The 13,564-nt window shown below is 41.3% G+C and overlaps 1 long non-coding RNA gene across 1 annotated transcript; it reads left to right on the top strand.

Annotated features, from left to right (window-relative positions):
• Window positions 1-12,795: 12,795 nt before the first annotated feature.
• On the top strand, window positions 12,796-13,340 carry LOC134289019 (uncharacterized). The gene is made up of 2 exons (XR_009998224.1): window positions 12,796-13,004; window positions 13,072-13,340. It is a non-coding gene; the product is annotated as an uncharacterized LOC134289019 (long non-coding RNA).
• Window positions 13,341-13,564: the final 224 nt, after the last annotated feature.

Below are 13,564 nucleotides of genomic sequence, written 5' to 3'. Positions count from 1 at the left end.
CCGTCATCACGAGACGTGACTTTATATGGTGTGGTGTGGTGTGATGAATGAAACCGATTCGGCAGCGAGGGGGACGTCGAATGGCTGGTTGGAAGGGCAAAAGAAGTTGAGCATGAATGAACGTATACCGGTACCGGTGCGGTGTGTAGGATAACTGATCGAACTGGTTGTTGAAGGTGGACATGAGTCCGGCGAACGAGCCGTATAGCAACAAGTGGGTTTTTGCATTCTTGTAACTGGGTATAATTTTGGTCGGATGAAGGGTGTAATTTGAGGGCATATGTTTGGAAAGTAAAGCCCTCGGTAACTGATACTTCCGTTTTGCCTTGAACGTTGTACAGTTATTTTCATAGCGTCCTTAATTTAAAATGCAAGATGGTTAAGTTAAAATATGCGGAATTCCTTGAGCGGGTTGTCTTACATGCATACAGTGAAACTATATGGAGGATGCATGATTTTACATTTAACAATTATCTCAACTCTTTATGGCTTTGTTGACTTGGACTTGTCTTCTTTGTATTTAAGATAGAATGATCAAATATACACCAAAACCTCCATTTAGGTAATGAGTCGGGACTGCCTAAATAGAATTTTTACCTAAATGGATTCATTACCTAAATGGATTCAGTTTATTACCTAAATGGAATACGAGGTTGCAAAAAAGTTCAACAAGGGAGAGTTACTAGGAGATTTGAAGGACATCATGCGGAGATTCAGATGGCTTTCAATGAGTTTCAGGAGGGGGTGGGTTTCAGGAGGGGAGGGGCTTCAGGGGCGTTTTCGGGGGTTTTGGAGGGTCTTAGATCAGAATTGTCATTCAAATGACTAGCTGGGCACGAAACACAAAAAACCTTGTGAAAAACCCTGCGAAATTCCGCCAGACTGAAAAAATATTGAATGTCGGGTCAAAGTCGGATCAATTTTTATCGTATGTTGGGCCATTGTTGGACCAACATCGAACAACTGTTGGGTCTATGTTAAGTTTGGTGGTCAAAATAAAAACAGGTGAATGATAGGTTGATGTCGGGTTTGACGTCATCAATGCTGGAGCTGATATCAATTGAATGATGGAAGGATGGTTGATTATCTCAATTTCAGCTAGAAATGACGCTGGATACTGACACTTTTCAACACTGCATGGAAGGGGGGGGGGGGAGTTTAGGGGGCAACATTGCATCCCCCTCCTTCCATACCCACCCCCTAACACCACTCACTACTTCTTTCCCATAAACCAATCTTACACCTAATCTTAAGTACTCCAGCTGATCTGAACACAATCAAATTCCATTTAGGTAACGTTACCTAAATGGAGGGACCTAAATAGATTTTACCTAAATGGATCCTACCTAAATGGAGGTTTGAGTGTAAACTATTAACTATACAAATAACGCTAGCTGTCCCCAGATCACTTTGTCCTGCTTCAGTATCAACAGCATGATTTTCATATAAATATCCAGGTTTTACAAAATGGGCTGCAAAATGATTATTTAACAAGGATCATCTAACATAGCTCACCTCATGTTTCCATGAGTCAAGCGATGACAAAGACCGCTAGCTAAGAGTTGTGTGTTTAACTGGTGGTGCAGCCTGGGCACTGCTGTCCTTCTGACTTCAGCTAGATTGAGTAGATACGTACCGAGCGTCTGTTCACCAAGAAGATGCGGCTCAAACAGCGTCTGTTCTGGCATCCAGTGACTGAGAATGAAATGCTCCTCCTCCGGTAGCTATACCATAGGTGGTAGCCCAACCACGGCAGATAGGAAACCTTAGGCCAACTACCTAATGTTCCCGAAACCCAAAAACTAGGAGTGTGTAATGTCTGAGACATAACCGCAATGTTGACGTAGGACTAATTTTTAACGCATAATAAAGAATTTGGGGCTCACAGATGAAGTAAACGTGTATCTATTCAGCAAAAATAACGGCCAGAGTAAAATCACTATATGCTAAAGACTCGAAATCTGGCGATTGTTGCTGGTAATGATGATTCCCGTATCATGACGATGATGCTGCCGAGCAATGCCTTTAAAGTTGAAGGATTCGTCATTGAAATAATCGTCATCATTGAAAATTCGAAAGCAGTTTTCTCGTACAAAGCTGAAATTTCCGCAGTGCAAATGTATTCACTGTATTGCGGCTGAAGATTGGAGTACAGTGAACTTATTTTCACTGCAGAAATTTCAGTTTAGAATGAGAAAACTGCTTTCGAACTTTCAATGATGACGATTATGTCAATGACGAATCCTTCAACCTTAAAGCGCATTTGACAGGTATCCTACTCGATTGGAATGACATTGACAGTAAATTTGGAATTTCAAATACCAAATATACAGCGGTGTATATTTAGTATAAAAATTAAACTTTATCGATAAACTAAACTATAAAAATTAGAATTAGTTGAATTTTTAGAAATAATTGAATAATGCTCCAAATAACTCTTTCGGAAGCTTTGGGGCCCTTAAAAGAACCATTTTGGTATAATTCATTGCCACCCATGCCGCCACCACCGATTGATCCGAAAAGAATCGAGGCTTCATTGGACAGAGGGCGGTGCCACCCGCTTGCTCATCCGTTGAAGCGGATCTTTTTTGGGATCTTGCTGCTGCTGCCGCCGACAATCCATGAAAGAATCGGGGCCCCGGCAAACGAAAAGTGACGTCAATCGAATTTTCGTTTGCCGAGGCGGATTTTTCTTTGGATGTTGCTTCCGCTGCTGCCTCCACTGCCGATGGATCCGAAAAGAATCGAGGCTTCATTGGACAGAGGGCGGTGCCACCCGCTTGCTCATCCGTTGAAGCGGATCTTTTTTGGGATCTTGCTGCCGCTCGGTGCTGTCCGTCCGCTGCTGTGTGTGCCGATGAAATGATCGAAATGAGTGTGTGCACCACTTATATAAGTTTCGTCGTGTCGCCTCACAGAACTATGCTTGATTGTGATTGGTTGGGTAAGACTGATCTCGAGCTTTTACTAATTTTCAGCTCCAGCCTCAGTCAAGGCACATCATTCAATTGAGCCCCAGCTAGGAAGCATAAATTTGTGGTGTTGTAGGTTTAAAGCTTTTACCATAGTTGATGACGTCAAACCCGACATCAACCTATCATTCACCTATTTTGATTTTAGCCACCAAACCTAACATAGACCCAATAGTTGATCGATGTTGGTCCAACAGTGGCCCAACATTCGATAAAAATTGACCCGACTTTAACCCGACATTTGACATTTTTTCAGTCTGGCGGAATCCAGAAAGAAATCAGAGGGAACAGCTTTTATACCCCTAGATTAGCAGATGCAGCTCCTCCCATTCGGCTGGCTTTCCAGAATATTTCATTTGCATGGCCCGCCCCGCCTGCTTCAGACGCTTCAAACGATTAATCAACCCAGAAATGGAAAAAAAATTCATTAAGCGTTAAAGTAAACAAAATATTGGATGATTTAGATCATTTTAATTCGAAAATTGTTAGAGTTAAACAATGTTTTACGGAAAATAGTTCTGATAGGGTAATGCGTTGCTGAATTCTGGGTGGAACCATTAGTGGCCGGAATTCAATCATTCATTTTTCGGGTGAACCACACTTTTCTCGATTGATGGAGTAAAATTATCTGATTTACAACTCTTGAAGAATCATTTTTTGGTGATCCTGATAAGGACCGTTTGATAAAGTAACGATTTCAGGAAGAAAATGGCATGAAACCGCCTTGCCACGCAATGCGTGTTGGTTTTCTCCGTGCTAATCCTGCAGGATGCCACCGAAAATTGGTAGGCCGCTTTCTGCCGTGGATAAGATTCATGACGCTATCAGCACGATAGCCGAGAGTCGCCGATGGGTAGTGCTCAGGTGTGGAGGTGACATCCACCCTGCTTGACTGATCCAACGAAAATGACGAAAGAAATCAGAGGGAGCAGCTTTTATGCCCTAGATAAGCAGATGAAGCTCCTCCCATTCGGCTGGCTTTTCAGTATATTTTATTTGCATGACCCGCCCCGCATGCACCAGACGCTTGAAACGGTTAATCAACCGAGAAATGAGAAAATTTCCATTTAACGAATAAAGTAATCAAAATATTGTAAGGTTACGATCATTTTAACTCGAACAACGTTATAATTTATCGATGTTTCACGAAAAATGGTTCGGATAGGGTTGATAAATTCCGGATGGAACCATTAGTGGCCGGCATCATCATTCTTGCGGGGCCACCAAGCATTCAATCTTTCACTTTTCGGTTGCCCACACTTTTACCGATCCATGATGGAATGAAATAATTATCTGATTCACAACTCTTGATGAATAATTTTCTATGGTCCTGAAAAGAACCGATTGAATATTGGACGATTTTAGACAAAAAATGACATGAATTTATCATGCCACGCAATGCGTGTTGGATTCCTCCGTGCTGAATGCTGAACGCCGTCGAAAATTGGCCCGCCGCTTGTTGCCCTGGATGTTCCTGATGCTATCATCAATGCGCCACCGCCAATCAATCGGCGAAAGGACCGAGCCCCGAGGACAGCGACGCAACTCGCAAATTCGTATGTCGCTGATCTTTCTGTGGATTTTGCTGCCTCTGCCACCACCGCCGAGCAATCGATGAAACGTATTCTTTCCTTCGTCTGCCGCGTTAGACAGTTAGAAGGCGAATGTGCAACAGCACCCTTGCCGACAACCACCGACGCCGAGCCAACACGGCCGTCAAAGAATAATGAGCGAAAACGCAAACGAAGAAAGTGGGCAGCTCTCGTTCGATGCGTTCACCTCGAGACGACAAAGGCAAATGAGGGAAGATGCGAAGAAGCAGTAGCTTTTATATTCGACGGGAGCATCCAAAATGTGCTCCAAAATGTGCTCGATCGTGATTGGCTGGAATAAACATGGGTTCACTTTTCCCAATTTTTCAATAGTTTGTTATTGAAAAACAGCAAATATTATTATTGGACATAATTGGTGTAAAGATTTGCAATCGATTGGTGCCAAAATTTTGAAAATTCAACAAGAAATGGCTGAGCTATTAACGCTCAAAATCTCCACTTTAAACGTAACGCGGCTGATTTCTGAAAATTTAGAATGACACCCGATATAGAAAAGAGAGACGTAGTCCTACGTCAAAAACCGTTACAGAAACCGAAAATGAAAGATTACGAACTGATTCAACGGTAACGACTTTAAGCGCGTCACAACGGACAAGAATTGGAGCTTGGAATGTATAAACCCTAGCCCAGCAGGGTAAACAAGCATAAATGGCCAATGAGGCATGTCGTATGTAGCTTGAGATCCTAGGACTGAGCGAAGTCCTTTGTGGGGTCCGTTGACCGAACTACAGGGGAATACAGATTCTCGCCGGATCAAATTCTTCTATACTGTGGAGTACGAGATGAACACGATCTTTGCCACCGTGGAGTTGGTTTCCTGCAAGCGCTCACGCTTACGCTGCGCCTTTGAAGTGGGAACCTATAAAAGAGATGATTATTTTAGCCAGATGCAGAACACGGGTTCAAAACCTTACCATGATCCAAAGTTACACGCCGAAATGCGAGACAAAGAGCACTTTTGCAGCCAACTGAATGCTGTCGTGGACAAGATTCCAAAAGGTTATATCCAGATCCTCATGGGCGACTTCAACGTGAAGATTGGTTCCGACAACTCGGACTATGAGCACGTCATGGGACGCCATGGTCTCGGAGAAATGAGCGAAACAGAGAGCTGTTAGCAGACTTTTGTGCCAACAATGGCATGGTGATTGGGGGATCGCTCTTTCCTCGTCGACCAATGCACAAAGTGACAAATTTCCCGTGATGGCGTCACGGAAAATCAAATCGACCAAATCTACATCAGCCGAAAATGGAGACGGAGCCTTCTTGATGTGCGGAACAAACGTAACGCCGACATTGCGTCCGACCATCATCTCCTAATCGGCGAGATCCGACTGCGCATTGCTAGGATCCATCGACAGGAAGACGCTGCGGTGAAAAGGTCCTTAGTCGAGGAGCTAGGAAACCGTGCTGCGGATATTCCAGCTGGTGGAAGCGTAGAAGATCAATGGAGCGCCATCAAGAACGCCTTCATCGCCACTGGCGAGAATAATTTGGGTGAGCTACGCACCCGGAGAAAGCAGTGCACAGATCTGATTGCTTATCGACTGTAGGCTTGAACGGATACGAGGATTCTCTCGGCTTTTGCAGTCGGTGACAGCAGCGAAAACAAGTTTTCCTTAACTTCCGACGGTTTCGGTTTATTTTAAACCCCTGAAGAAGGTTTAAAATAAACCGAAACCGTCGGAAGTTGAGGCAAACTTGTTTTCGCTGCTGTCACCGACTGCAAAAGCCGAGAGAATCCCCGTATCCGAGCAGTGCACAGATGATACCTGGAGGAAGATAGAGATGTGAAAGAACGCCAAAGCTGTGATAGAGCGAGCGATATCACGAGTAGCCAACGCCGTATCCCGTCAGCTCTATTCGGCTCTCAAGAAGGAAGTGAAACGCTCTTGTAGACGGGGCGAAAGAGCGTGGGCGGACTTCCTAGCCAACGAAGGCGAAAACGCCGCAAAAATTGGCGACATTAGTGTCCTCTACGATAGCCTTAGTGGAACTAAGATGAATGCTACGATGCCTAAGAAAGAGACACGTTTAGAGTCTAGACAGTTATTGACCGAACTTTAAAGTTTAAACGCAGGTTGGAGTTCGTTAGAAACCTTTTTCAAGTATCGGTCACATTTCAGCATGATCCGCCAAGGGTTCGACGTATTACCCGTGTCAACATCAACGCTCCAGCATTGCAGGAGATAGAAAAAGCCATCCTTAGCATGAAAACAAACAGGCCCCAGAGGGTCGATCGCATATCAGCTAAGATGCTCAAAGCTGACCCCGTAGTATCTGCAAAGCTGCAGCATCAATTATTCTGCTTCATATGAAAAAAAACGCGATATTTCCGGTCGACTGGATGCAATGCGTCTAAGTGAAGATTAAGGGTGCGACCATTCATTTGCAAAGATTTACATTCATTTGCTATTATTTCAGTTCAGAAGCATGCTATCGAAAAACAATGTATGGATGATTTTAACCTTTTAGTTTTATCTGAAAGTTTGCCGAATAACATTGGGGTCGCACACGCCTACCAAAGTCGTGAGCGAGCTGTGAAGGCAACTTTCCACAGCGTGAATATAATTTACATTCACTGCGTGGAGAGTTGCCTTCACAGCTCGCTTACGACTTTGGTATACGTTTGCGACTCCAATGTTATTCGGCAAACTTTCAGATAAAGTTACAAGGTTTAATTCATCCATACATTGCTTTTCGATAGCATGCTTCTGTACTGAGATAATAGCAAATGAATGTAAATCTTTGCAAATGAATGGTCGCAACCTTGGGATGATATAATTATAATTATAATTGGTGGGGTATCATGTAACACTGTCCCGATTTTTATAAAACTTTGACAGTGTAAAATTGTTGTGTTAAAATGTTTACAGTGAAAATTTTAGCCATTTTTGTTGAGTACTTTCAAAGTAAGAGCAGTTCGAATTTCACTATACCAAAAACCACATCTGCTTATTGTGACATATTGCGACATATATGGCTATAACTTTTTAACGGTATGATCAAATTGAATGAAATTTTGACAAACTACTTCTTCATATATACTTTACGTACATAAAAATTTTCATTGAAATCGGTTCAGTATTGTTGGCGCCAGCGTTGAAACGGCAAAAAAGTGATATTTTCCAAAATGTTTGTTTGTACAAGATTCTTAAGAGGCAATTTCCTTGTTTCAACGATATCTCCGCCAATACTCAACCGATTTTAAGGAAAATTGTATGGTATTAGCTACACATAATATACTATTCATGGTAAAAAAATTAGCTATTTTGGCAAACGCAATCAAAAGTTATACAATATTTTCTGTGGGGCAATTTTATCGTGTTCGCCCTTCACCAGGTCTACATGGGGTGGGGAGCCTTCAGATACAAGGGTGTCCCTGAGAAAGTCATCGGCCTCATTGAAGCACAGTACACGGCATTTTCGTGAAATTCAATCTTGGCGAACAATTCTCTCGAGAAATGATTCTGATTTGATTGTATTGACTTAAAATAAATTTTTTTTAACCCTATCATTTTCAAAATTGCATGACAAATTTGGACTCTTGGATATGTCCTATTCATATCCGGATTATCTCCGAAGACCTTTCATCATGGTCACTACTTAGAACATACCTTGAAACTACAATCAATTACTCGTCCAATGCTTCAAAAAGTTTGAACATCGGATAATATTTCACGAAGTTACAGTAGTTCAAAGTTGACCAAAAAATTGTCTATCCCACTCTTGATATGTGTAGTTTCCATATTTCAAATCTCGATATTTAATTGATTATTGAGAGGAATGCTTGGAAGTTGAAACTCTGTTAAAAGTCGTGAATATATATCTATTAATGGGGTCGATCATTGAGCTTCTGATTTTTTTTTATTACGTAGAATGACGGTACGGTACCCGGGTACCCACGAAGCCAAAATGATCATATCTCCGTCAATTTTAATTTTATGTTGCTTTTTCAACTCAGAAACTCATTATCAATCGAGAAAATATTTGGTTGCAGCGATCTGATCACTGTGGTTTTCGGAAAATCCAGATTTTTGGGACCATGTCCTTATACCATATTGAAGCCAACATTGTTGAGCCTGAAATACCGTAAAGTGACCATGGTCAAGAGCTGTCCAATGATGAACTAAATCATTGGCAAATCTATCACTGAGCAGCGCTAGTGTGCATACAGTATGCGGCTGGAAAAAATGCGAAAGTGTTTTTCAACTTCAAACCTCATTTTCGTCCATTTGACATTAACCAATCTATGTTTCAACGTTCCATGATCTATAATAGGCTAGTTTTCTGAAAAGTAAATTAAAAAATTTCCAATTTTGGTCACTAACCTTTACAGGGCGGCGCCTGAAGATGAAGACAACCAGAGTTTTCAAACCGCAGAAAATCGCACAGGTCGCTAAATTTCGCATCTGATAAAATATTTTTTTTTTATTTTCCCTACAATATCATCGAATATATGTATTATTTCATCTGGTATGTGAAACTACATGGCTCTGGATCAGTGTGGTCTGGTTGTTCATCGAATTTGAGCTAATTTTGTTACTGTTATAGTCATTTTGTTTAATGACCATTGGGTGCGCAGTTTATTGATATCCGCTTGTTAGGCCTACATTATCACATGTTAAACATCAAATATGTTCATTTTTATTTTTCAGTACTAGAATATATACATTGACTGATACACTGTCATGAAAAAATAGTCATACATATCCCATATTTAGCGTGTAATAGTGCCTTGAATTTTTCGCATTTTTTCCTGCCGCACCCTGTACAAGCTGAATGCAAAACGTATATGTGTGTATCTCAATGATGTGATGATTTATATTGGTGGTGTCTGCGACAAAGTTGTTGACTGAACCATGGGCTATCAAGTGACGAACCAAGTACAGTCGAGTCTCTTACTAAACGAATAAACGGACTTACTAGGCAGTGGTGAGACTAAGGGAGACTAAGAGCTTATGGGATTTTGGCTCTTTGGGGATGTGGTCAATTATCTCGGGTGTGTTAAGAGATAGCGCTATACTTTCTTCGGCAAAGTTTTAGGGCTTCAAAAGATCTACCATTCAGAACGTTAGATAACTTGACCGCTAGAGACGCCATAGTTTGATGCCAAATTTCACTACAGGAACCATGTTAGGTAGTAAAGCGTTGCGATATGCGATAGCTCAAAGCTCTGATAATTTGGAAGGATGGTGTCTTCGGTAAAGTTGTTGGGTACGCTAATTTGTTACAGATGATGAGTAGTGAAGTTCAGAACTCCACCACTGGGCGGCGCTAGTGAGCATGTAAATTTTCAAACCCTCACATCTCAGAATCCCGATAAATTAGAAAGTTGGTGTCTTCGACAAAATTGATCAGTATGACACAGACTTACACTTGATCCGCAATTCTGCCACTAGGCGGTGCTAGTGTACATTTAAAGTATGACAGAGACTTAGTTAAAATAGGACACTAATTTAGCAATTCTGCCACTAGGCGGCGCTAGTGAACATAGAAGTTTTAAAAATATCATAGCTCAGAATTCTGATATCTAAGAAAGTTTGTGTCTTCGGCAAGGTTGATCAGTATGACAGAGATTTACATAAAATAAGACACCTGTTTCGAAATTCTGTGCTAGTGAGCATGCAAACTTTTAAAATCTCATGGATCAGAATCCTAATAGCTTAGAAAGTTGGTATCTTTAGCAAAATTGATCAGTATGACAGATATTTACATAAAGTGAGTCTTCGGCAAAGTTGATCAGTATGACATAGACATACATAAAATGGTCGGGTCTAGCCAAATATTTCCTGAATTGATAAATGAGTTTGAATGATCCAAAAAAGTTATAATCGGTAGAAAATTGACGGAGATATTATCATTTCACATTCGTGGATTCGCGGGAACCCTGTCGGCATTCTACAGGTGTTTTTTTTGCTGGCCACCGGTTGTTCACCAAAAATAATTTCGGTTTATTAAAGTTGGGAGTCACCCCCTCAAAAACATGTTATCTTTTTAGGCCCATATCTCCGCCAATCATCGTCCCAAAACCCCGTGTCTCATTCAAAAGAAACTTAAAAAAAAATAACTTTGAACATGATTTAGTGGATTTTTTACAAAAATATTTATATGTAAACTTAACCTAAAATTGATTTTTTTTTTTAAATAAATTTAAACTTACGGCAGTTTCGCTGAAAAATGATCCGACAAAATTTGAAGATGATAGCGGTAATAAAATCTATTTTCTATTAGCTTTCAACTACTTTTGACCGAACTTAGCTAAAAAATCTAGAACACAGTAATTAAGTAAACTAAAAATTTGGGGCTAAATGACATGTTTTAGAGGGGGTGATCGGCAATGTATAGCATTTTGTATTACCATCGACAACTTTGGTAAAGCTGAGGTCAAATTGCCCAAGTCCGACAAAGATGATGCTCCTCTTCTCGCTCGGCGCTTATGTATAGTAACGCTGTTGCCATTAAGACATCAAAGTGTGTATCCAAACCAAATCTCAGCTTTAATGCTGGAAAACAAAATATTTAGTCAGGTGGGAACATCCGTGCAAACTGACCGTTTGAATCATCGGATATGGACAGGTGGAATCACTTCGGAACACTGACAAATACGATACTCAAATGCTATTGAAAGGTACAAATTATGGCGATAGACCCTGCGCTACTGTTGGTGTAAGCCAGGCACTAAAAGCAAAGCAATCAATTGACAGGGTCATCGTACGGCAATAATGACAATGACCACACTACCGTGCTGGAAGTCATGTGCGATGATGAGTTTTGATTGAAGCAGTGATTACAGTGCCATATTTTGTGCTAAGTAATTTGGAGATTGCATGTTCTTCGAGTCTTCCATTTCCGGTCAAACATAAGTTCGAAAACAAATGTCGCTATTGAGATCTTTTGATGAGGCAACTGTTCTTTTATTGTTTTGATTTAATAGTTTCGGAGATTTCAAATGTGATTTTCAATTTGGGGCTGTCAATAAGCCACGTGGTCAATAGGGGTGGGGGGGGGGTTGGTTTCGGCCAATGACCATTTTGTATGGACAAATAAAAAATTTTGTATGGACTAATGATCACGCGGGGGGGGGGGGGGGGTTGAAAAGTCCCAAAAAAATGACCACGTGGTTTATGGACAGCCCCTTTGCATGTCGTCTCAATATGAGGCTGTCAAATAAATTCACTCTCTTTACGCGCAGCAGTCGAAACGGCTGAATCTCCACCAAACCAAGTATGTACGTAGAAAGGGTCCGCTGTTATTTGCACCTGACACAACCGGCTGCAGCCGAACTGCGGGATTTTGCCGTTTATTCGTCTTCATTCTGTCGACTATCACGATTCCTTCGGAGCCATAGGGCCAGCAGCCAGCCAGCACAGCGGTCTCATCATCGTTGCGCACATGCCACACTTGGATCCGTAAACAATCCACCCAATAAAGGGCACAGATTGGACCGTCATCATCAACCCATGATGATGATTGAGATCGACGAGAGCGGTTGTAGCGCAAGTGAATGCTTTTTTCCTTCGGATTTCGCTTCCGGAGAGGATCTGAAAAACACATGTCGTTCTGACACCGTCGTCGCCGCCACCACACCATCAACAAAAACCGTGTAGCAGCCGGTTAAGGAGCGAGCAGTTGCTGCCCTCAAGTGTTATGCGGCGAGTGGTTTCGATTAATTCTTTCATTATTATTTTCTTCAGTTGGATTAACGAGTGGACGTGAAAAATCTTATGCCATCGCCGCCAAAAGGAAAGTGCGATGGAGGTATTTTAGCTTTGGTCAACTGGTAGGAATGGTAGTTTTTATAGTTTCCATGTGATAGTTTCTTCAAAACGAGTGGAAGGTTTTTGATATTTTGTCCAAGGCCACCCACCTTACTCTTCAATTTAGATTCAGTCAGCGTTTCTCAAGCTATGGGTTGCGACCCACTGGTGGGTCGCGGGCTGAATTTTTCAACAAAATTGGCCATAACTCGAAAACGAAGAAAAAGTGCATTCCAAAAATTTTAGCAATTAAAGCTAATAAAATAACCTTCTCAAAAATATATTTTATTGCAAATTTTCACCAGTTCAGGCATAGTTTTTCCGGCTTTTCTTTAAGAATTTTTTCAACTGTAAAAAAATTTGTGGAAAACTTTGCCCAGTTCATATTTTTTCTGGATTTCTGAGAAAATTTGCTTTAGTTTTCTATAAAAAACTTTGTTTCTGCCAAGGGGCCTGCAACTCTAAACTTTTACTAAACTCTACTAATAGTACACGACTAGTATTTGTAGTATTTTTAGTATTTACCAATCAAAGCAACGTTGCCAACGACGGTTGTCAAGCGTACTTTGTTATTTAGTTTTATCACGTCAGCTCGTTCAACCACAGTAAACGCAAAAATCAGGTTTCAGACAAGGTTCCAGGCTAGGATTTGAAGATGCGTAAGTTGCTGTTTTACGACATTGTTGCTGATAGTGTTTTTTGTAACATTGCTTGATTACTTTTCAGGAAAAGGACGAAAAATACCAGGGCCTTGATCTAGATGAACAGCGGATCAGCGGATTGATATTGGGCAAATGCATCTGAGTTTGAGCCAAGGATTGAACCCCCGTGCGAATTTTTGCACACTAACCCAACAAAATCACAACAATAATGGCGTATTTGTTCGAACCGTTTAACTACTACTATTGAACCAAGCGAAGAACCTAGTTCAAATTTCCGGTTTCCAATAGAGAAATCAATAAAATGCTACAAATAAATTGACATGTGTTAATGTAGTTTCCCTTTCGCTGCTTGTTGGTTTTACGCCTGGCACGCAGGGCCTGATACCAATCCTCTGAATTGCCGAAGGACCAGAGTGCACAGTTGTGCTAAGAGTCCTTCACTGGCACCCGGACATTGATCAGCCGCCTCTAACATGGAGAACAGACGCTGTTGTGAGTCGCTCCTCCGGGAGAAAAAAATGTCAGGTGTCCAGAAGAAAAGCTCTCTTTCCCTGTCA

Source organism: Aedes albopictus, chromosome 2, assembly GCF_035046485.1.
Source record: "Aedes albopictus strain Foshan chromosome 2, AalbF5, whole genome shotgun sequence".
Taxonomy (NCBI): Eukaryota; Metazoa; Arthropoda; class Insecta; order Diptera; family Culicidae; genus Aedes; species Aedes albopictus.
The sequence above is the reverse complement of the archived record's forward strand: the minus strand, read 5'-3'. Positions and strand labels throughout refer to the sequence as shown.